Source organism: Cherax quadricarinatus, chromosome 37 (genome assembly GCF_038502225.1).
Source record: "Cherax quadricarinatus isolate ZL_2023a chromosome 37, ASM3850222v1, whole genome shotgun sequence".
In the NCBI taxonomy this organism is placed as follows: Eukaryota; Metazoa; Arthropoda; class Malacostraca; order Decapoda; family Parastacidae; genus Cherax; species Cherax quadricarinatus.
This window is the reverse complement of record NC_091328.1, coordinates 20,618,348-20,632,796: the sequence shown is the minus strand read 5'-3', so window position 1 is coordinate 20,632,796 and position 14,449 is coordinate 20,618,348. Positions and strand designations below refer to the sequence as shown.

The window sequence follows — 14,449 nt, the reverse complement described above, 5'->3', positions numbered from 1 at the left end:
TTCCTGACAGCTCTATGTCTAAAGAAATACTTACTAACATCCCTTTGACTCATCTGAGTCTTCAGCTTCCAATTGTGACCCCTTGTTTCTGTGTCTATCAGTGGAACATCCTGTCTCTGTCCACCTTGTCAGTTCCTCACAGTATTTTCTATGTCGTTATCACGTCTCCCCTAACCCTCCTGTCCTCCAGTGTCGTCAAGCCAATTTCTCTTAACATTTCTTCGTAAGAATTAGTCTTGTTGCAAACCTTTGCACTTTCTCTAATTTCTTGACGTGCTTGGCTAGGTGTGTGTTCCAAACTGGTGCTGCATACTCCAGTATGGGCCTGACGTACAGACTTACCTTGGTACAGAAATATTTTGAAGATGGAGGTGAGGTAGTGGACTTTCTTGTCTCTGCAATCACATGCCGCCCTGCCACCCGCCACCCAGCTCTCACAGACCACCAGTCGACCAAGTACCACGCCTGTAACTATCGCCACGCCCACCAGGCACGCCCATACCTGCGCCACAGGTTATATAAGAGTGTGTCAAGATTCAGAAACATATTTAGGAAGATGAAGAAATGCGTACATGGAAATCATAGCTGCTTTGGTACTTGTCCACTGCTCTTCTGTGTGGCTTTTTCTATCACTAGTCAACCATCAGTGCAGTGAGATGTATCGTTCCAGAAGTTTGAACCATCGACCACCATAATGGCATCTTGCTCTGACAACCTTTGGGATTCAATGATACTGTCACATTCCTTGAGGACAAAATGAACCAGATACCTTTCTAAAGGAAGTCAGATAAAGGCATTCTCTAGGTATCGCTATCCTCCTTTATAATTCTTTGGGGGTTTAGTATAGTTTTGCTATAAGATTATTAGTTATCGTACTGACATCAATATCCCAAAAATTCACCAGCACTTGAAGTTGGAAACTGCACAGAAGTTTTATTATATGTGATCAGCTCTGAATAAATATTGATTAAAAAATGAAGGAATTACTACCATGCTCAATACACTTAAGATCAACGTCCACTACAAGCAAGTGTGCAATATCGAATTACGAACACTTTCAAAAGAAACATACTATCGGAGAGAAGATATTGAGAATCAGGAAGTGTCTGACGAGTAGCGCCGGCGCCTTGCACAAGATGACAACACCGTCCAGACCGTAAGGTTCCCCGAATTCCACCACCTCAGCTCTTTCGGGGCTGGGACTGAAGTCCAGTGGACCCACGTCTGCCTCCTGCTGAGACAACAGCTTATAACTGTCTGACGATGTGACACACACTAGATTTGCACCCGTACAGACACACACTCGACCACTGCAACCACAAATAGGTGAGTACAAATAGGTGAGTACACACACACACACACACACACACACACACACACACACACACACACACACACACACACACACACACACACAGTCCAAGAAACGATAACCAGCACGGATTCATGGAAGGCAAATCCTGTGTCACAAACCTTCTGGAGTTTTATGATAAAGTAACAGAAGTAAGACACGAGAGAGAGGGGTGGGTTGATTGTATTTTCTTGGACTACAAGAAGGCCTTCGACACAGTTCCTCACAAGAGACTAGTGCAGAAACTAGAGGATCAGGCGTGTATAACAGGAAGGGCACTGCAATGGGTCAGAGAATACCTGACAGCGAGGCAACAACGAGTCATGGTTACCTGGAGGTTACCTGGAGGTTATTCCGGGGATCAACGCCCCCGCGGCCCGGTCCATGACCAGGCCTCCCGATGGATCAGGGCCTGATCAACTAGGCTGTTACTGCTGGCCGCACGCAGTCCAACGTACGAGCCACAGCCCGGCTGATCCGGCACTGACTTTAGGTATCTGTCCAGCTCTCTCTTGAAGGCAGCCAGGGGTTTATTGGCAATTCCCCTAATGCTTGATGGGAGGCTGTTGAACAGTTTTGGGCCCCGGACACTTGGGGTGTTTTCCCTTAGTGTACCAATGGCGCCCCTACTTTTTATTGGGGGCATTTTGCATCGCCTGCCCAGTCTTTTACTTTCGTAGGGAGTGGTACGTGATGAGGTATCACAGTGGGCACCTGTGACGAGGGGTCGGTCTTAGGACCTGTGCTATTTTTGGTATATGTGAATGATATGATGGAAGGGATAGACTCCGAAGTGTCCCTGTTCGCAGATGATGTGAAGTTAATGAGGAGAATTAAATTAGATGAGGATCAGGTAGGACTTCTAAGAGACCTGGGCAGGCTGGACACCTGGTCCAGCAACTGGCTTCTCGAATTTAACCCCGCCAAATGCAAAGTCATGAAAATCGGGGAAGGGCAAAAAAGACCGCAGACAGAGTATAGGCTTTCGAGTTCTAATGACCAGAGCTTTTTGGTAAGATGGGGAAGGAAGAAGGATGGGTAAGGATGGAAATATTGGAAAAGGGTTGGAAGGGGGGAGAGGTAGGATATAAAAGGTAAGTGGCCCAACCACTTTGGTGTAATTTAAAAAGTGTATTTGAATTGATAAGATATTCTTTAAGGGGTATAATACTAACCCATCAGAGTCACATAAATATAATAGGTATATAAGTACATGACTCTGAATTGGTTGTAGTTATACAAGTTGCAATTGCTTTTTTTTTTTTTTCCGCGATTGCACAACAGATATTTATACGACAAGAAAGGCAATATTTTCTGGCCAGTTTATGAGCCCGTGACAATAGCTTCTTAATGGTGGTGTCCAACAATAGTCAATAGCATAATTTTACATTAGAAAGTTATTTAAGATGTCTCCCTAATTGGGGGCGATGATTTTCAGTTTACATAGAAGGGTTCTGGTGGTATCCAATCTTCTTCATCAGGTAAGTTGCTCAAAATCGTGGGTCGAGGGTAATCATCTTTATGAATAAAACGACGAACCCTCTGTGGGAGAGTCATTCTTTGAGTCCTGTGAGGCGGAGTATTGATGGTGTAATCGGTGGTATTTATCACTTGTATAGGATGTTCTCTATCTGGCATGTATAGTTCTTGCATTGTATAAAGTTGTTTCTTTTTTAGGGTGTCAAGGCGTACATTTATGGCAGTAATATCTTGTTGTGTGTGTAAATCTGCCATTTTAACTCTGTCTCTCCTCCTGGTATCAGTAATAAAGCGAAGAGCTCTATTCTGGACCCTTTGTAACCGTAGCATGTTGGTCTTTGTTGTTAATGACATTGGGACACAAGGGTATTCGAGTATAGGTCTTATTATCATTTTATACAGATGTTTTTTGACATGTTGAGGGGCTTGATTGAATCGAAAGAGTCTGCTAAGACCGGCTTTGGCTGTGTTGATCTTTTTAGTTACATGAGATGTTGAGTGGAGCAGCCTGTCTATTTCATATCCCAAGATCTTGTTCGGGTTTCTAATGGCTACAGGTGTACCTCTGATGGAGATACCCCCTTTATCTTCAATGGTTGATGCAAAACATCCTATCGTGCTAACAAGGACCTTGTCAGGATTAGTCGTAATTCTCCATTTCTTCTCCCAATTAGATGTTCGACGAAGTTCAATATTCATTTTTTCTATGACCCTCTCATACTTGTATTTTCCTGTTACTGGAGTTGATGAGACGACATGAATAACATCATCTGCAAACTGTGTCACAATTGTGTCATTAAACTCTGGTTGAGGAAGGTCATTCACATAAATGTTAAACAGAAGTGGACTGAGACAAGAACCTTGTGGGACACCAGCCGTCGGTATAAAAGGTTCTGTCGACTTGCCATGAAAGGTGGGAATGATTTTTCTTTGAGTTAAGAAATTATAAATTACTCTGAGAAAAGTCCAGTTATGGTCTGGTAGGTCAATGAGTTTGTATATAAGGCCATCATGCCATAAGCTATCAAAAGCTTTATGAACATCTCTGGTGGCAATTAAGGCAAGATTGCCCTGCTGTTTTAGACTTGCTAGTGTCAAAAATAACATTTATTGCATGATTGGTACCTCTATGTGTTCTAAAGCCAAATTGTTTTTCAGTAAACAAGTGATTAAACTCCATATAGTAATTCAATCTGTTGGAAATGACTTTCTCAAGGACTTTTCCAGTGACTTCAAGTAAAGATATAGGTCTATAGTTCCCAGGTTGGTGGATGTCTTTATTGGGCTTGGCAAGAAAGATCATTCTAGCAGTCTTAAAAACAACTGGAAAATGTCCTGAGGCCAAGATGGCATTAAAGATATTTACCAAGGACTGTTTGCAATTTCTAGGTAGGTACTTTATTTGTTTCATTGTTATTCCAGAGAGGCCAGGGGCTCTATTTCTCATTCTTCCAATAACCTGACTTATCTCTAATAATGTAATAGGTCTAGTAAGTGGGTGGGTATCTTCAAGAGTTGAAGTATCGATGGTAGGTAGTGGTTGTAGATCATCCAAGTTTTCATCTCTCCATTCATTTACTAACTGATAATGATTATTATTAAATTGACGACTGTTATTGTGAGAGAGAATTTTCTCCCATACATCACCCATCAAATTAGCCTGGTCCTGTGGATCGTCAAGTTTAATTTCAACATCATCATCCTCATCAGTGAAGGTATGAACTAGGTAGTTAGGAGCCTTGTGCTTTGCCCCTAAAAGTTGTCGGATCTTACTCCAAAATTTTGCTGGTTCACGTTTATATTGATTAGCTTGAAGAACTAGAAATTTCCATATGTCTCGTTTGTGTTGACTAATCATGTTAATTAATTCGTGCCTTAATCGTTGCAGTGTAGCTGCTGGTGGTTGTCGCGTTTGAAGATGCCTTCGACATTCTGCTTGATAATTTCTTAAAGTGTCTCTAATTTCTCTAGTAGGTTTATATTGTTGGTATATCTTTGTGGAAACTAATTGGCAAGTTGCATTGGTAGCTTCAATTATTCGATTGTGCAGGGACCTGATTGCATCATCAATTGCACTGGAAGGTAGATTTTCCAAAGACACAGTTTCATCTTCACCCAGATATGCCCTGAAGGGGTCAAATCCTAGGGTGTTAAGATTGGGTTTAGGAGTTACAGGTATTCTAAATGGAGAAGTTTGTAGTTGTATTATAACAGGGATATGGTCAGATCCTACATTTCCACCAGGAGATATACGACAGTGAAAGATGTCACAGTCTCTGTTTGTCAGTACTATATCTGGTGTTCCTGGATGAGGTCCAATGTACGATTTGAAGAATGGGCCTTGAAATGACAAGTTTCTAGCTGTCATGATATTAAAGAGTTGTTTTCCTTTTAAGTCACCCAGTGGAATACCAGCTCCACAGTTGAAGAGGGCAGGGTGATGAGCATTAAAATCTTCAGCTAGAATTGTTGGAATATTTCTGCTTAATATCCTATGTAGAGGAATTGACTCTATATATGGCTGTCTCGGGGGAAAATATCCAGTTCCTATCACTATTTGTCCATGCGACGTTGTTAGTTCTATTGCAAGAATGTTATCTTCATCCACATGAATATTTTTAAATGTATATCCTAGTTTAACCAAGATGGCTACACCACTATAGGGTCCTCTCGATTTCTCCACAGTACAGTATCCACGTAATTTAATATGTTGATCAACTCTTGCAGCTGTCTCGTTCAAAAGTATAACATCGGGATTGTAGTTATTTAGTTCAACCTCAAGAAGGTAACGGTTATTAAAGAAATGTTGAACATTAAGTTGGAAAATTGTAATCCCCATTATTGCTTATTCTTCGCTCGTACACTGCGTTCTGAACGCCTGCAAGTAATGTTATGTGTTGTATCTACACTATCCCTGCTGGACTCGTCAAGGGGAAGAGGGAACTTTTGCGTGGATGCTTGTGTATTAAAAATGCCATCATCTTCACTGCAAACCTCGCTCAAGGATCTTTGGGGTGAGTATAACACCGAGCATGTCTCCGGAAACACACATCTGTCAGCATAGTTGCTGATCCCCTGTATATGTTGTGTAGCATAGCTGAGTATCATAGTTTGTACCATCCATAAAGTATATAGACGACCCCTTGCTAGACTTAGCGGCTAACATGTGACGTCACACAGTGCTACTTGTGGACGGGAGTCACCCTGTCCCTTTCTCAGTTCACGGATAGACCTACAGGCAACAGGCTAGGCTGGGGTTGGTGGCGCAACCATGTAATCCGGCGACTCGGAGGCCTAGGCCAGTGGACGTCTTGAAGCGAGGATCACTGGTGCAGGACTCCCCATGTTGAGTGAGCGTCCGCATTAAGTTTAGCATCAATATGGTTACTCTTGGTAAGTCGAGGGTGTCTAGGTTGTCTAAGGAGGTGTGAACCGGGCCAGGGGGAAAGGCCGCGCACGTCTCCGGAAGAGCACATCAACCAGATATCTTCTGCAGCATATTGGGCGCCTGGCAAACCGGAGAATTGTGTTCCGATACCTTAGTAAGGAATCGTTCAAGACACTATACACCGTGTACATAAGGCCCCTACTAGAGTATGCAGCACCAGTTTAGAACCCACACCGGGTCAAGCACGTCAAGAAATTAGAGAAAGTGCAAAGGTTTGCGACAAGGTTAGTTCCAGAGCTCGGGGGAATGTCCTAGGAAGAAAAGTTAAAGGAAACCGGCCTGACGACACTGGAGGACAGGAAGGTTAGAGGAGACATGATAACAACATACAAAATACTGCGTGGATTAGACAAGGTGAACAGAGACAGGATATTCCAGAGAGGGGGCACAAAAACAAGGGGTCACACTTGGAAGTTGAAGACTCAGATGAGTCAAAGGGATGTTAGGAAGTATTTCTTCAGTCATAGAGTAGTCAGGAAGTGGAATAGTCTAGCAAGTGATGTAGTGGAGGCAGGAACCATACATAGCTTTAAGACGAGGTATGATAAAGCTCATGGAGCAGGTAGAGAGAGGACCTAGTAGCGTTCAGTGAAGAGGCGGGGCCAGGAGCCGAATCTCGACCCGTTCAACAACAATTAGGTGAGTACAATTAGGTGAGTACACACACACACACACAAACAAACAACTATGAAAATTACTGACGGACAACAGTAGTAACGATTTAGCAACATTTGTCTTGTAAACTATTATCTAAATTCCTTCTAGCACTCGGTTGAGCAGTGGTTTACCTCACGTTACGCAGGAAAGAGCTCGCAAAACTGGCACACAATCATTTTCTTAATATACAGTAAATAAACGTTCATGATCTTAAGTTGTCATTATATTAGTTGATAATTCAATTATGGTTTTATCATCCTCAGAATCATTATTTACATACGTCATTATATTAAATTTGAGACCTAAGACATGAGTGTGCAGTATCATATGGCATGAGGAATGTTTACACTATTATTCCACAGTCTTGGAGAGGAAATTGTAGATGAGGCATCGGTCCGTCCTGCACTAGTGTTACGTCACGAATAAGGAAGATTACGGGTAAGGTGAAATGAGGAAAAAGCTAAGATGAGAAATCATACCACGGGCGGGGTTAGAACCCGCGATCAGAGAGTCATAAAACTCCATACCGACGCGCTAGCCACTTGAGTTTTATGACTCTGATCGCGAGTTCTAACTCCGCCCGTGGTATGGCTTGTTTGCAATCGTGTCATTACGATTTCGTGAGTCAGCTAAGGTTATGAAACGTGTCTCTTAAGAGATTTCTTTGAATATTCAATTAACTCACCATTTTTTACACATACTCTTTAAATAACTACTTTTAATACATTTATGGCAGCTTTGAAGAAGGATACAGAGGAATACTTGAAAAATTATGATATTTGAAAAACAAACCTGTCTCGAGAGAACGCCGACCATGCCATTCCAGGAACCGTTAAGCATGGCGGAGCCGAAGCCATCGATGGGAAGAACAACGTTGGTAAAGTTGAGTTTGTCCTGAACGATCCAAAGAAGGTCCACAGCGTAGCCCCAAGCGTCCTCCAGCCGCCTCACGTTCTCCTCGTACTCAAACACACTGGGTTTCTTTAACCACAATATCGATATTATCCAAACATGCTACGTTTCTTTAGGTTGGTTTTTGCTAGAGCACACTGTATTTCTTCAATCACAAGTTACATTTTAATCAAACCCGCTGAATTACCTAAATTACAAGTTGGATATTACTCAAATTCTGTATTTCTTCAAAGTTGGATACTACTCAAACCCTCTAGCTTACCTAAATCACAAGTTGGGTATTATTCAAACACTCTAGATAACCTCATTCACAAGTTGGGTGCGGTTAAAAAATTAACCTTTACCAAAGATATTGAGCTGGAACTAAATTCATGGTCATACAATGGAAAGCTGACTTAACTGAGTTAACTGAGAAGTTACAATGGACGTCACACACAGTGAGTTAAGGCAATCTGTTTGTTTTACTGTGGTTGTAGTGCCAGAAATTCCTAAGGTTGGTTCATTATTCAGAGCAAAGTGTCAAGAGGCAGCAGTGAGGTTTGGATATTGAGGAAGAGAGCGTAATATTAGTCAATACGGAAAAAACGCGATAAGACTTGTTAGTATTGCATAATTCGGCATTTCGGAGCAGCCTGAGGTGATAAATTAGTGAAAGCTGCATCACCATTTTGTGTCTGATATACCGTGCCTCCCTGACATATCCCTGGCAGAGTAATTCTTTTTAGATTTCCCTGTGGTGGCAGTCGCTTTAAGGGAAAGCCTCGTTGGTGCACATGAAGTTGAACAGTGCAGATGTTTCAGAAAACAACAGCAACGGTGTTCCTTAGGTTAAGTAGTACAAGCAGTTCCTTATTGCTATTATCTAATATTATATTTCTACACGAATTTAAATAGTTACTTTTAACTACATTTTTTAATGTCATTGAGTTAATTATTTAAATTAATAATTACTGCAATTATTAAATTTCTTTAATGACAAAGATCGTGACATTACCCTAGTGACGGTGAACCTGACGAGTCTCCGGTGAAGGTTGAAGGGATGACCTGGCCAGAGTGGTCTCCACACTTTGAAACTCTCCTGGGTCCAAGAGGCTGATTTCTTCAGCCTCCACGACCCGTCTCCCGGCGCCTCAACACTTCCTAGCAATACTCTGCTGTGACAACACCTCAGGTTACCTAAAACTATCATGCATTATAAAACTCAAACAACAAATATATGTTAGCAATGTTAATTTTGAATAACTAAAAGTCATAATATATTAGAGTACTAGTGATAAAAACTGTATTAAAAATAAACAAGGAAGAATTTCCTCCACACAAATAAGCAAAATATAAATACTCGCCGAAGAAGTATTGTTTTTTTTTCAGTGTTTGTTGACTCATTAATTGTTGAATCATTACGATCAGTTAAGGTTGTGAGTAGATGTGGATCAGCCAGCAAGACTCCTCTCATACCCTCCAGTAAGACGTCCGACATGATGTTAAGAGCGTAAGTGAAGGCTACTGACTGACCTACAGGGATCGTTCCCAGTGAGGGTTGTATCACTGGCATGACAGTCATCTGTTGTGTGAGAGGCCGACGTACAAGCGTTCCCGAGCAACTTCTGTCTGAAGTGTGAGGAAGCGTGACACTGCTCTGGCTACTGATGTTATGCAAGTCTGGAGTTGAGTGAGAGATCCTCTTCAGCACCCAGATCCAGCGGGTTTTCTTCAAGTATAAAAGAAATAAAAGAGCTAGGCGTATAAAATAAAAACAGATTATTATTATTATATGTGCGAAAAAGCAGTGTGGGATCATGCATCGGGAAGAAAGGTTCCAGTGTTTGGAATCCTCTTAAGAATCTTGGATGTAGTGAGATATTGTTTTTAAATGGGATGGACATCTATAGTCCGTCAGCAAGACGCCAAAAATTTGACTATTGACACCTGTGTACAGTTCAGCACATTTATTAAAGGAAACGTTTCGGGAGTCTGCTGTGTAGGTGGGGGTTTGTCCTGGGGGAGGTGGGGCCTGTGAATGTGGAGTGTGGTTTGTTTTGGGCTAGTATGTTTGGTTGCGGGTTTCTGAGGATGGTTCTGTGAGTGATTGTGCTTGCTGCTGCTCCCGATTCTGGTTATCCCCGACTGACTCAAAAGTGCCTCCGTCAGTCCTTATACAGAGTAAGCTGAATCCAACTCTCTCACATATAAGAGCAAGAATGGAGGAACAGTGCAGAGGCCTACTGGCCCATGCAAGGTAAGTCCTTATCAAAACCATTCATTCCCACCCAGGTATTTGTCTTTTTTCCCAAAGCTAGCCAAGAATTTGCTTCAGTACCTCATATATATTTGTCCAACATATTTTCTGCAACTTGACGTACCTCCAGCCTCACCTCACTTTTGCTTCTGGTTGCCTGCACTGTCTTCTATATACTAACATGCTTTAGCTTAATGTTTTAGCACTGATGAAGCCACTCGTGGAGAAGCGTTTGCTTTAATGAATGTTCTGAACTGTACACAAGTGTCCTTTTTTCATAATGAGTTTTCATTAACTCTGTGTCACTAGATTAAAAAAAACATGTGTGTAGTAACATGGCGTAGCTCTTCGTCTTCTCTAGTTTGTGTTTCGATGCACCGATATTTTCTTCCAACTTCATATTTTTTTGGTATAAAGTGACAGCATTGCTTTCAAATGTTCGTAAAGTATTTACAAAAAATCAGGAATGTTTCATCATAGTGTTATGTGCCTTCCAAAAACATTAAAAAAATGGAAAAAGAATACTTAAGAAATATTTAATATTCAAGATCATTCAGTAAAACTATCAGGAATACACAGCATGATGCTGCACTAATATCTGATTCTGCATCTTGTCGGTATTGTATACAAATTATGTACAACTTGTCAGACACTTCAACATCAGGGAATCTTGGTACAGAAGACATCTACACAACCTTATTTCGCACTTCTGGCCCATTTCTTGGGTACAACCTACCTCCACTGGAGATTCCCTCCTACCAGTGACAACATCTTCGTCTGCTGTGCGTCCTACACCTGTCGCCAGTATACAAGCGCCAACCTCCATGACTCTCCTTCATTTCCTTCAAGAATACGGTGCTGTTCACCAACTCCAAGGCTGAAGGACTGATTACCTCATTTTGTCCTTATATTGTATTTATAAAACCACTGGCTGGCGAAACGTCTACAAATAAAGATACCCAGATGTTGCACGTGTCTAATTCTGCACAATGAAACTGAATCCTTTTTTTATATAGACATGCGTAGTATGAAGTAACATTCGGCCTTCAGCTATCTCATTCATACAGTCAAGTTCACCGAATTAGTAATCTTAAACTGCTATCATCTCGTTGCACCTGTCTGCACAAGTAACATAAAAGTATTTTCCTTTCATTGTATCTGTATAGCTTTCACGATCTAGCAACATACAATTTGTTTCACAATCTCGTATCCCGTAATTTGTTGCAACTGTAAGCCAAACTGTTCTCCACTCGTTATTTTCTCAAGGTTCTTTAAAGAAAATTCATTGTAAACATCTAACACAATATAAATACATCTATTAGCACCTGTTTCTTCAAGGCCATAGACAGAACTGTCACAGCGATGCCACTGATGTTCATCTGGTCAACAGAAATTCTTTTAATTAGATTCATACTATCAAATATCACCGTACCACCCGTTACTATGCATAGTATGTAACCACTGTCCCTTATTTGATATCCTAGACTACACATGCTCTTGAACTAGGATTACCAGTGATCCACTCAACGAGATGACCAAACATTTAAGATTGATTACTGATAATGTAGTTACTTGGTCAATTTCTTCCCTTGATGCTGAGTATCCGAATGCATCTGGGTAAATGAATATGTATTTATTATTTCTCTTTGCTGCCAAAGGAAAGCACCTCCAAGTTCTTCCTCGTCTATGCTCTTGATTTAAGACTAAACTCTAAGTTTCCTCTTGGAGTTTCTGTGTCTTTATTGATACTATCTTGTATGATTTGGTCAACCTGAACAGAGAAGCAGCATCCTAGAGGTTGCTCGGATATCAGTGATGTCATTTCAGCAAAGCAGACAGGTAGATTGGCGCAGTCTTGTTATACACAAAGTACCATAATATCACTGCCCGTATTACGCATAGATTCCGATACTAGTTCCTTTAACGAGAAGCAAGTAACAGCCAGTGCTGCTACTTCAACCACATTAAGATAAATCATCCAAAAGGCTGACATATCGTCATTCGAATGACTGAAAAAAATCGAGTTCTCTCCTGAACTTGTTCTAGTTGGAACCGATTCAGGTTTTCTGTAAATAAACAAACATGTGAAAGAATTCAATAAGAGGCATCTTGTTGGTACACAGTAGCAAATACCGACAAGTGAGGACGAAGACACTTGTAGCAGAGGCTCTTTTAATACAACGTTTCGAACAAGGCTGAGCTTTATCAAATACACAGAAATAAATAAATACACCGCATTATAAGGCATCTTGTCGTTCATACCCACACATACATTATGCCTTCATAAATGCGCCTGGGTAATCAAATATGGAAGAAAAGCCATTTAAACGTAGTATAATTTGTTGACACTGTGCTTAATGTTTCCAACGAATCTATACCGCCTGGTATAGAACTTGATTCACAACGACAACAATTTATGAAAACTTGAGCGTCTCCCTGCTGTGCTCTGAGTATTTGGAAATATCTGCCTCCATAGCTCAGTGGCTAGAGCGCTGGTCTAGTAAACCAGAGGCCGGGAGTTCGATCCTCCCTGGAGGCACACAGTTGTTCATGGCAATTTTGAATGTCCCGTGGCACGGTAGGCAGCGCACTCGCCTCACATTCACCTCTGTATAACGGAGAAGAAACCTCAGCTTATCAGAGCAAGGACCTCAATTTAACAGAGCAAGGATCTCAGTTTATCAGAGCAAGGACCTCAGTTTAACAGAGCAAGGATCTCAGTTTATCAGAGCAAGGACCTCAATTTAACAGAGCAAGGATCTCAGTTTATCAGAGCATGGACCTCAGTTTAACAGAGTAATGATCTCATTTTATCAGAACAAGAATCAGTGTTTAACACAGCAGAAACCTTAGTGTTTGGCGCTTTCCTCCTGAAAGATGAAAGATAATCTTACCATTGCATTGATTATTCCAGAGGTGTAGAATGTTTGCACCTACGAAAACGAAAAAGAAATTTTATTAGTTGACAAAACTGTAAGAAATTTAAAAAAATTATTATGACTTTAACATTTAATCAAATAAGTATAAATCTGCCAGTAAATTTTCAACACAATAAGTCGCAAAAAGTTAATTTACTTATTTTAACAAAACAGGCAGACAGTAAGGGTAAAGTGCTGTGGTAGATTAGGGAATTTAAGAAAAGAGCCAGAAAGAGAAAGAACAGGTGTCAGACTTGGAGGGGTAAGGAGAAAGAATATATGAGAACTGGGAGGGAATGTGGCATACAGGAGAGCACACGAGACGAGGGAAGGAATAGAGGATGAAATGGGAGAGAGAAATGTGAATTATAAACCAGAGAGTTAGACAACTTTACCTTGGTCATAGTGTTGGAGGCCCAGAGAAGGTCACCCACCAAGATATGTTGTGATGCTTCGATATAAGAGAAGGTGCACAGGAGTCTCCACCACTCCTGCTCCTCCAAAACCCTCACTCCAACACCTGCCTCCCACAGTCTCTTCACTAGGCATCGCTCTGAGAAACAAAGCACAACTTTTCAAAACCTTTCTTCAGACTGTAGTCCTATTCATAACATCAGTTAATTTAGTGACGCTGAGAGGTGATAAATCGGAATGAAATGCGATTGTTAGTTTAATCTGTATTAGGCTCGAAGACCATCAACTTCATGAATCACTGGTACACCAGCAGTCAAGTATTTTATTACGTAAAATAGGATTTTAATTAATCTATAAACACCGCTGCTTTCAGTGTTCTTGCTCTTGTTTGTATATTTGTGGTCATATGTTTAGTGCCATAACCTGTTAAACTTTGATTGTGACTTGCCCCAGGCTGGTCTTCATTTGTTCTCTGCACAACGATATTAATACGTTCTCATGGCCCCCGATGGTCAAGTGCTTCCCATGTGGCTTTATATATAATTATATATAATATATATATATATATATATATATATATATATATATATATATATATATATATATATATATATAAATCGGGCCGAATATGTAAAACTGGTCAATTAGCAAGAACTCATTTAAAATTAAGTCCTTTCTAAAAATTTCTCTTATATATTTAAAGATATATTTTTTTCATTAATGTTAATGTAAAAAATTTTAATTTTGCACCAAAAGAAACTTAGAAAACTTACCTAACCTTATTATAACAAGAACAATTTATTTTAGCCTAACCTAACTAAATATATTTTAGATTTGTTTACAATAATTTAATACTATACAAACACAATGAAATATACTTTTTTCGTTCAGAGTGATTTTGGCGAAATTCTTGCATACACAAATTTTCACTTGTCCTATATGGCAAGATGAGCGTTGCTATTTAAGCCAAGATCGCAAGTTCTGCCTACTCGGCACAACATTATATATATATATATATATATATATATATATAT

General features: G+C 40.5%; 1 non-coding gene across 1 annotated transcript; it reads left to right on the top strand.

The window, feature by feature from the left end:
• The first annotated feature begins 12,549 nt into the window (after positions 1–12,549).
• TRNAT-AGU (transfer RNA threonine (anticodon AGU)) lies at positions 12,550–12,622 on the top strand. The gene has a single exon. It is a non-coding gene; the product is annotated as a tRNA-Thr (tRNA).
• Positions 12,623–14,449: the final 1,827 nt, after the last annotated feature.